The following is an 11,280-nucleotide window of genomic DNA, read 5'->3' as shown; positions in this document are numbered from 1 at the left end:
CCTTTGCCTTAGAGAAACTTTGCAGTTTTATGAGGTACCATTTGTTAATTCTTGGTCTTAGAGTATAAGCCATTAGTGTTATGTTCAGGAAATTTTCCCCAGTGCCAATGTGTTTGAGACTCTTCCCCAATTTTTCTTCTATTAGTTTGAGTATATATGGTTTGATGTGGAGGTCCTTGATCCACTTGGGTTAAGCTTTGTAAAGGATGAAAAGAATGGATCGATTTGCATTCTTCTGCATGCTGTCCTTCAGTTGAACCAGCACCATTTGCTGAAAATGCTATCTTTTTTCCACTGGATGCTTTTGGCTCCTTTGTCAAAAATCAAGTGACCATAGGTGTGTGGGTTCATTTCTGGGTCTTCAATTCTATTCCATTGGTCTACCTGCCTGTCTCTGTACCAATACCATACAGTTTTTATCAGTATTGCTCTTTAATACTGCTGGAGGTCAGGAATGGTGACCCCAGAAGTCCTTTATTATTCAGAATAGTTTTAGCTATTCTGTCTTTTTTTTTTCCAAATGAATTTGCACATTGTTCTTTCTAACTCTGTGAAGAATTGAATTGGAATTTTGATGGGGATTGCATTGAATCTGTAGATTGCTTTTGGTAAGATGGCAATTTTTACTATATTAATCCTGCCAATCCATGAGCATAGGAGATCTTTCCATTTTTTGAGATATTCTTCAATATATTTCTTCAGAGACATGAAATTCTTTTTTTTTTAAACTATTTTTTTTATTAACTTGAGTATTTCTTATATACATTTCAAGTGTTATTCCCTTTCCCGGTTTCCGGGCAAAATCCCCCTCCCCCCTCCCCTTCCTTATGGGTGTTCCCCTCCCAACCCTCCCCCCATTGCCGCCCTCCCCCCATAGTCTAGTTCACTGGGGGTTCAGTCTTAGCAGGACCCAGGGCTTCCCCTTCCACTGGTGCTCTTACTAGGATATTCATTGCTACCTATGGGGTCAGAGTCCAGGGTCAGTCCATATATAGTCTTTAGGTAGTGGCTTAGTCCCTGGAAGCTCTGGTTGCTTGACATTGTTGTACTTTTGGGGTCTCGAGCCCCTTCAAGCTCTTCCAGTTCTTTCTCTGATTCCTTCAACGGGGGACCTATTCTCAGCTCAGTGGTTTGCTGCTGGCATTCGCCTCTGTATTTGCTGTATTCTGGATGTGTCTCTCAGGAGCGATCTACATCCGGCTCCTGTCGGTCTGCACTTCTTTGCTTAATCCATCTTGTCCAATTGGGTGGCTGTATATGTATGGGCCACCTGTGGGGCAGGCTCTGAATGGGTGTTCCTTCAGTCTCTGTTTTAATCTTTGCCTCTCCCTTCCCAGCCAAGGGTATTCTTTTTCCTCATTTAAAGAAGGAGTGAAGCATTCACATTTTGATCATCCGTCTTGAGTTTCGTTTGTTCTAGGGATCTAGGGTAATTCAAGCATTTGGGCTAATAGCCACTTATCAATGAGTGCATACCATGTATGTTTTTCTGTGATTGGGTTAGCTCACTCAGGATGATATTTTCCAGTTCCAACCATTTGCCTACGAATTTCATAGACTCGTTGTTTTTGATAGCTGAGTAATATTCCATTGTGTAGATGTACCACATTTTCTGTATCCATTCCTCTGTTGAAGGGCATCTCGGTTCTTTCCATTTTCTGGCTATTATAAATAAGGCTGCGATGAACATAGTGGAGCACGTGTCTCTTATATGTTGAGGCATCTTTTGGGTATATGCCCAAGAGAGGTATAGCTGGATCCTCAGGCAGTTCAATGTCCAATTTTCTGAGGAACCTCCAGACTGATTTCCAGAATGGTTTTACCAGTCTGCAATCCCACCAACAATGGAGGAGTGTTCCTCTTTCTCCACATCCTCGCCAGCATCTGCTGTCACCTGAGTTTTTGATCTTAGCCATTCTCACTGGTGTGAGGTGAAATCTCAGGGTTGTTTTGATTTGCATTTCCCTTATGACTAAAGATGTTGAACATTTCTTTAGGTGTTTCTCAGCCATTCAGCATTCCTCAGCTGTGAATTCTTTGTTTAGCTCTGAACGCCATTTTTTAATAGGGTTATTTGTTTCCCTGCGGTCTAACTTCTTTAGTTCTTTGTATATTTTGGATATAAGGCCTCTATCTGTTGTAGGATTGGTAAAGATCTTTTCCCAATCTGTTGGTTGCCGTTTTGTCCTAACCACCGTGTCCTTTGCCTTACAGAAGCTTTGCAGTTTTATGAGATCCCATTTGTCGATTCTTGATCTTAGAGCATAAGCCATTGGTGTTTTGTTCAGGAAATTTTTTCCAGTGCCCATGTGTTCCAGATGCTTCCCTAGTTTTTCTTCTATTAGTTTGAGTGTGTCTGGTTTGATGTGGAGGTCCTTGATCCACTTGGACTTAAGCTTTGTACAGGGTGATAAGCATGGATTGATCTGCATTCTTCTACATGTTGCCCTCCAGTTGAACCAGCACCATTTGCTGAAAATGCTATCTTTTTTCCATTGGATGGTTTTGGCTCCTTTGTCAAAAATCAAGTGACCATAGGTGTGTGGGTTCATTTCTGGGTCTTCAATTCTATTCCATTGGTCTATCTGTCTGTCTCTGTACCAATACCATGCAGTTTTTATCACTATTGCTCTGTAATACTGCTTGAGTTCAGGGATAGTGATTCCCCCTGAAGTCCTTTTATTGTTGAGGATAGCTTTAGCTACCCTGGGTTTTTTGTTATTCCAGATGAATTTGCAAATTGTTCTGTCTAACTCTTTGAAGAATTGGACTGGTATTTTGATGGGGATTGCATTGAATCTGTAGATTGCTTTTGGTAAAATGGCCATTTTTACTATATTAATCCTGCCAATCCATGAGCATGGGAGATCTTTCCATCTTCTGAGGTCTTCTTCAATTTCTTTCCTCAGTGTCTTGAAGTTCTTATTGTACAGATCTTTTACTTGCTTGGTTAAAGTCACACCGAGGTACTTTATATTATTTGGGTCTATTGTGAAGGGTGTCGTTTCCCTAATTTCTTTCTCGGCTTGTTTCTCTTTTGTATAGAGGAAGGCAACTGATTTATTTGAGTTAATTTTATACCCAGCCACTTTGCTGAAGTTGTTTATCAGCTTTAGTAGTTCTCTGGTGGAACTTTTGGGATCACTTAAATATACTATCATGTCATCTGCAAATAGTGATATTTTGACTTCTTCTTTTCTGATCTGTATCCCCTTGATCTCCTTTTGTTGTCTGATTGCTCTGGCTAGAACTTCAAGAACTATATTGAATAAGTAGGGAGAGAGTGGTCGGCCTTGTCTAGTCCCTGATTTTAGTGGGATTGCTTCGAGTTTCACTCCATTTAGTTTAATGTTAGCAACTGGTTTGCTGTATATGGCTTTTACTATGTTTAGGTATGGGCCTTGAATTCCTATTCTTTCCAGGACTTTTATCATGAAGGGGTGTTGAATTTTGTCAAATGCTTTCTCAGCATCTAATGAAATGATCATGTGGTTTTGTTCTTTCAGTTTGTTTATATAATGGATCACGTTGATGGTTTTCCGTATATTAAACCATCCCTGCATGCCTGGGATGAAGCCTACTTGATCATAGTGGATGATTGTTTTGATGTGCTCTTGAATTCGGTTTGCCAGAATTTTATTGAGTATTTTTGCGTCGATATTCATAAGGGAAATTGGTCTGAAGTTCTCTTTCTTTGTTGTGTCTTTGTGTGGTTTAGGTATAAGAGTAATTGTGGCTTCGTAGAAGGAATTCGGTAGTGCTCCATCTGTTTCAATTTTGTGGAATAGTTTGGATAATATTGGTATGAGGTCTTCTATGAAGGTTTGATAGAATTCTGCACTAAACCCGTCTGGACCTGGGCTCTTTTTGGTTGGAAGACCTTTAATGACTGCTTCTATTTCCTTAGGAGTTATGGGGTTGTTTAACTGGTTTATCTGTTCCTGATTTAACTTCGATACCTGGTATCTGTCTAGGAAATTGTCCATTTCCTGAAGATTTTCAAATTTTGTTGAATATAGGTTTTTATAGTAAGATCTGATGATTTTTTGAATTTCCTCTGAATCTGTAGTTATGTCTCCCTTTTCATTTCTAATTTTGTTAATTTGGACGCACTCTCTGTGTCCTCTCGTTAGTCTGGCTAAGGGTTTATCTATCTTGTTGATTTTCTCAAAGAACCAACTTTTGGTTCTGTTGATTCTTTCTATGGTCCTTTTTGTTTCTACTTGGTTGATTTCAGCTCTGAGTTTGATTATTTCCTGCCTTCTACTCCTCCTGGGTGTATTTGCTTCTTTTTGTTCTAGAGCGTTTAGGTGTGCTGTCAAGCTGCTGACATATGCTCTTTCCTGTTTCTTTCTGCAGGCACTCAGCGCTATGAGTTTTCCTCTTAGCACAGCTTTCATTGTGTCCCATAAGTTTGAGTATGTTGTACCTTCATTTTCATTAAATTCTAAAAAGTTTTTAATTTCTTTCTTTATTTCTTCCTTGACCAGGTTATCATTGAGTAGAGCATTGTTCAATTTCCACGTATATGTGGGCATTCTTCCCTTATTGTTATTGAAGACCAGTTTCAGGCCGTGGTGGTCCGATAGCATGCATGGGATTATCTCTATCTTTCTGTACCTGTTGAGGCCCGTTTTTTGACCAATTATATGGTCAATTTTGGAGAAAGTACCATGAGGAGCTGAGAAGAAGGTATATCCTTTTGCTTTAGGATAGAATGTTCTATAAATATCCGTTAAGTCCATTTGGCTCATGACTTCTCTTAGTCTGTCGACATCACTGTTTAATTTCTGTTTCCATGATTTGTCCATTGATGAGAGTGGGGTGTTGAAGTCTCCCACTATTATTGTGTGAGGTGCAATGTGTGTTTTGAGCTTTAGTAAGGTTTCTTTTATGTATGTAGGTGCCCTTGTATTTGGGGCATAGATATTTAGGATTGAGAGTTCATCTTGGTGGATTTTTCCTTTGATGAATATGAAGTGTCCTTCCTTATCTTTTTTGATGACTTTTAGTTGGAAATTGATTTTATTTGATATTAGAATGGCTACTCCAGCTTGCTTCTTCTGACCATTTGCTTGGAAAGTTGTTTTCCAGCCTTTCACTCTGAGGTAGTGTCTGTCTTTGTCTCTGAGGTGTGTTTCCTGTAGGCAGCAGAATGCAGGGTCCTCATTGCGTATCCAGTTTGTTAATCTATGTCTTTTTATTGGGGAGTTGAGGCCATTGATATTGAGAGATATTAAGGAATAGTGATTATTGCTTCCCTTTATATTCATATTTGGATGTGAGGTTATGTTTGTGTGCTTTCATTCTCTTTGTTTTGTTGCCAAGACGATTAGTTTCTTGCTTCTTCTAGGGTATAGCTTGCCTCCTTATGTTGGGCTTTACCATTTATTATCCTTTGTAGTGCTGGATTTGTAGAAAGATATTGTGTAAATTTGGTTTTGTCATGGAATATCTTGGTTTCTCCATCAATGTTAATTGAGAGTTTTGCTGGATACAGTAACCTGGGCTGGCATTTGTGTTCTCTTAGGGTCTGTATGACATCAGTCCAGGATCTTCTGGCCTTCGTAGTTTCTGGCGAGAAGTCTGGTGTGATTCTGATAGGTCTCCCTTTATATGTTACTTGACCTTTTTCCCTTACTGCTTTTAATATTCTTTCTTTATTTTGTGCGTTTGGTGTTTTGACAATTATGTGACGGGAGGTGTTTCTTTTCTGGTCCAATCTATTTGGAGTTCTGTAGGCTTCTTGTATGTCTATGGGTATCTCTTATTTTAGGTTAGGGAAGTTTTCTTCTATGATTTTGTTGAAGATATTTACTGGTCCTTTGAGCTGGGAGTCTTCACTCTCTTCTATACCTATTATCCTTAGGTTTGATCTTCTCATTGAGTCCTGGATTTCCTGTATGTTTTGGACCAGTAGCTTTTTCCGCTTTACATTATCTTTGACAGTTGAGTCAATGATTTCTATGGAATCTTCTGCTCCTGAGATTCTCTCTTCCATCTCTTGAATTCTGTTGGTGAGGCTTGTATCTACAGCTCCTTGTCTCTTCTTTTGGTTTTCTATATCCAGGGTTGTTTCCATGTGTTCTTTCTTGATTGCTTCTATTTCCATTTTTAATTCCTTCAACTGTTTGATTGTGTTTTCCTGGAATTCTTTCAGGGATTTTTGCGATTCCTCTCTGTAGGCTTTTACTTGTCTATTAATGTTTTCCTGTGCTTCCCTAAGTGTGTTCATGTCTTTCTTGAAGTCCTCCAGCATCATGATCAAATATGATTTTGTAACTAGATCTTGCTTTTCTGGTGTGTTTGGATATTCCATGTTTGTTTTGGTGGGAGAATTGGGCTCCGATGATGGCATGTAGTCTTGGTTTCTGTTGCTTGGGTTCCTGCGCTTGCCTCTCGCCATCAGATTATCTCTAGTGTTACTTTGTTCTGCTATTTCTGACAGTGGCTAGACTGTCCTATAAGCCTGTGTGACAGGAGTGCTGTAGACCTGTTTTCCTCTCTTTCAGTCAGTTATGGGGACAGAGTGTTCTGCTTTCTGGCGTGTAGTTTTTCCTCTCTACAGGTCTTCAGCTGTTCCTGTGGGCCTGTGTCTTGAGTTCACCAGGCAGCTTTCTTGCAGCAGAAAATTTGGTCTTACCTGTGGTCCCGAGGCTCAGGTTCGCTCGTGGGGTGCTGCCCACGGGCTCTCTGCAGCGGCAGCAACCAGGAAGACCTGTGCCGCCCCTTCCGGGAACTTCAGTGCACCAGGGTTCCAGATGGTCTTTGGCTTTTTCCTCTGGCGTCCGAGATGTGTGTGCAGGGAGCAGTCACTTCTGGTTTCCCAGGCTTGTCTGCCTCTCTGAAGGTTTAGCTCTCCCTCCCACGGGATTTGGGTGCAGAGAACTGTTTATCTGGTCTGTTTCTTTCAGGTTCCGGCGGTGTCTCAGGCAGGGGTCCTGCCACTCCTGGGCCCTTCCCCACGGGAGCCCAGAGGCCTTATACAGTTTCCTCTTGGGCCAGGGATGTGGGCAGGGGTGAGCAGAGTTGGTGGTCTCTTCCGCTCTGCAGCCTCAGGAGTGCCCACCTGACCAGGCGGTTGGGTCTCTCTCTCACCGGGTCTGGGAGCAGAGAGCTGCTGCGGGCTGGGATCCGCGGGTGTGGGACTTCCGGTAAACACAGAACGTGCCCGGTCCTAGAGAAATTCTGCTTTCCTGTGTCCCAAGCTCACCAGGCAGCTTTCTTGCAGCAGAAAATTTGGTCTTACCTGTGGTCCCGAGGCTCAGGTTCGCTCGTGGGGTGCTCCCCACGGGCTCTCTGCAGCGGCAGCAACCAGGAAGACCTGTGCTGCCCCTTTTCGGGAGCTTCAGTGCACCAGGGTTCCAGATGGTCTTTGGCTTTTTCCTCTGGCGTCCGAGATGTGTGTGCAGGGAGCAGTCTCTTCTGGTTTCCCAGGCTTGTCTGCCTCTCTGAAGGTTTAGCTCTCCCTCCCACGGGATTTGGGTGCAGAGAACTGTTTATCCGGTCTGTTTCTTTCAGGTTCCGGTGGTGTCTCTCGAAATTCTTATTATACAGATCTTTCACTTGCTTGGTTAAAGTCACACTGAGACATTTTATATTATTTGGGACTATTATGAAGGGTGTTATTTCCATAATTTCTTTCTCAGCCTGTTTGTCCTTTGAGTAGAGGAAGGCTACTCATTTGTTTGAGTTAATTTTATATCCTGACATTTTGCAGAAGGTGTTTATCAGGCTTAGTAGTCCTTTGGTGGAAGTTTTGGGGTCACTTAAGTATACTATCATATCATATGCAAATAGTCATATTTTGACTTCTTCCTTTCCAATTTGTATCCCTTTGACCTCCTTTTCTTGCTTGATTGCTCTGGCTTGGATTTCAAGAACTATATTGAATAAGTAGGGAGAGAGTGGGCAGCCTTGTCTAGTCTCTGATTTTAGTGGGATTGCTTCAAGTTTCTCTCTATTTATTGTCCACTGTGTTCATAGCAGACTTATTTATAATAACCAGAAGGTGGAGAGAGCCCAGATGTCCTTCAACAGAAGATTGGTTAGAGAAAATATGGTACATTTGCACAATGGAATACTACTCATCTATTAAAAACAACAACTTCTTGAAATACTTTGGTAAATTGATGGATATAGTAAATATCATGCTGAGTTAGGTAACCCAGTAACAAGAGAACACACATGGTATGTACTCATTGATAAGTGGATATTAGCCCCAAACATTAGAATACCCAAGACACAATTAACAGACCAAATGAAGCTCAAGAAGAAGAAAGACAAAAGTGTAAATGCTTCATTCCTTCTCAGAAGGAGGAACAAAATGCTCACAGGAGGAAATATAGAGACAAAGTGTCGAGTAGAGACTGAAGGAAAGGCCATTCAGAGACTGCCATACATGGTTATCCATCCTACATGCAGTCACCAAACCCAGTGACCACTGGGGATGCAGAGAGGTTCATGGTATCAGAAGCCTGATATAGGTTTCAGCAGAGAGGCTCGGTCAGAGCCAACAAATACAGAGGAGGATGCTTGAAGCCAACCATTGGACTGAGAATGGGCTCCCCAGTGGAGGAGTTAGAGATGGGACTGAAGGAGATGAAGGGGCTTGCAACTTCATCAGAAGAACAACAATATCAACCAGCCAGACACCCCAGATCTCTTAGGTACTAAACCACCAACCACTGAGTACACATGGAATGACCCATGGCTCCATGATCATATGTAGGAGAGGATGGGTCTTGTTGGCCATCAATGGGAGGATTGGCTCTTGGTCTTAAGAAGGTTTGATGCCACAATGTAAGGGAATGCCGGGGTGAGGAGGAGGGAGGAAGTGAATGGTTGGGTGGAGGAGCACCCTCATTGATGTATGGGGTTGCAGGATAGAATGGGAGCTTTGGGATGGGAAACAGGTAAAGGGGATAACATTTGAAATGAAAATAAAGAAAATATACAATAAATGAAAAGAAAAAGACAAAAAATACTCTACATTTCTGTTTTATATTGTCACTTTCTCAGTTGACTTTCTTTCCTTTAACATAACTCTAGCTTTTGTCAATTGACATAAAACTGTACAGCATAATTGATACTTGTCAACTTGACACAGAAATGTTTGATTTTTAAGCCATAAGTTTTCTTTCTTGTTCTTCTCCAAATTAAACAGTAAGAACACATTGTAATATAAACATTCCAATTTTAAAAAATGCTACAATCTTCATAAATTAAAACACTTAAAAATTCAATGTTCTTAAAATAGTTAGTCTCTTTTAATTTGCCAAGTTGAAAATTCAAAGTCTTCAATTGTGGACTTATTTAAAAGTCAAAAACAAACAGAAACAAACAAAATATTTTATCCCTTCTAGAGAGAATAACAAGAGCACAGTTAAATATAAACACAGAAAAAACAAACTGCAACAGAATAAAGTACTCAGTGTCCAAAGTCTGGGATTCTTTCTTGATCTCGTCTCCTCCAAGGGGCTTGTGTCACTTCACAAGCTGTACCCTCTGCAGCACACAACAACCTTTCTAATAGTCTCCTCATGGCTTCTATCCTTTGCTGCTTCTGCTGCTTCTGGATTAACCATTGATATTGCCATCTCCCAAATCCCAGGTTCTACTGTTGCAACTGTGCTTCATTTTTGCAAACAGACTTCCATGGCCTCTCTTCAGGAACTCCAATTCTTTCACACAGGGCCAAGCCTCAGCTGTTCTCTATGACTCCTTCACACATTCAAAACTGGCACCATCTGGTAATCTCTTATGGTATCAAGCTTTGCTTCTACCACAAGGTACAACTTTTGCCATTTTTGGTCAACACCTTCTGTAGGATAAATTGCAGAAAACAGTTCCCAGAGGATTTTACCTCAATCATACTGATCTCTTTTTAATCCCCAAAGACAGCAAGTTGTTGCCAAGACAATAGCTTGCTCTCTACCAACTGACAGTAAGGCCCCATGGCTAAGGACTATACGCTCACAATTCATTGAACATGGAGAGGTCAAGCTAGTGATTATACAGAACTTTCTATGTTCTGTATATGTGTCTATGACATGTTAAGGTACTTTGCTGGTTACCAGAAAAGAAAAGTAAACCTCAACCCAAACAAAAAGCCTATAATCAATATTAAGTTCTATCTGCAAAATATTTCTAGGGCAATAGTAGCACACATTTTGTGGGAGTAACCAACCAATATTGAATTTTTCTGAAAGCCCACTTCATGAGATGAAACCTGAACCAGACACTGCTCAAGTTAACAAAAACCAGAGTCTACGTATCCCAGAAACCTATGGTAAAACCAAATAGTACTGGTTTAAAAACAATGTGAATGCTTCACTCCTTCTTTAAAAGGGGAACAAGAATACCCTTGGCAGGGAATAGAGAGGCAAAGATTAAAACAGAGACTGAAGGAACACCCATTCAGAGCCTGCCATAAGGAAGGGGAGGGGGGAGGGGGGAGGAGGATGTTTGCCCGGAAACCGGGAAAGGGAATAACACTCGAAATGTATATAAGAAATACTCAAGTTAATAAAAAAAGGGGGGGTTGTGATCTGTATGTAATATAAATAAATAAACTAATGGGGGAAGTGAAAAAGACATAACTTAAAATAAAGTAATGAGTAAAAATGGAAAAAAATAAAAACAATGTAATAATAAAATGACTCTTTATGATATTTTGTTATGCTCACAGATGGGAGCCTTAGTCATTATTAGAAAGCTCTCCTCTGCAGTAGATGAAAGCAAAGACAGATACCCACAACAAACATTACACAAAGAGAACATACATTTCTAAGTGGAGTGTCTCTATCAATTTTTTTCCTTGGAACTCAAGGAAACTTGTGTATATGAGAGTAGGACTGGGTGAGGCAGAGGGCAAAGCATACACCAGAGAATAATGAATAATGCCCTCTAAAACAGCTTAGCAAAACTCCAAACTCTTACAGAGAATAAAACAGCAGACATAAGCCTACACAGGTCTGCACTAGGTCCTCTGTGTGTGTATGTGTGTGTGTGTGTGTGTGTATACATATATATGTATATATATTAGCTTATAATTTAGTAATTTTATTAAATATATATACTATAGCTTATAATTAATAATTTTATTAAATATATATATATAGATATACTATAGCTTATAATTTAGTAATTTTACTAAGCTTCTGAACATGTGGATAAAGGATCCTCTGATTCTTCTGCCTTCTGTTGAGGTTCTTTCATATTTCTCTTGACTTCTCTTTTCAACCATGATAGAATGGTTCTCATTTTATCATATCATAT

Source organism: Rattus norvegicus, chromosome 2, assembly GCF_036323735.1.
Source record: "Rattus norvegicus strain BN/NHsdMcwi chromosome 2, GRCr8, whole genome shotgun sequence".
Taxonomy (NCBI): Eukaryota; Metazoa; Chordata; class Mammalia; order Rodentia; family Muridae; genus Rattus; species Rattus norvegicus.
Note: the sequence above shows the minus strand (reverse complement) of the source record.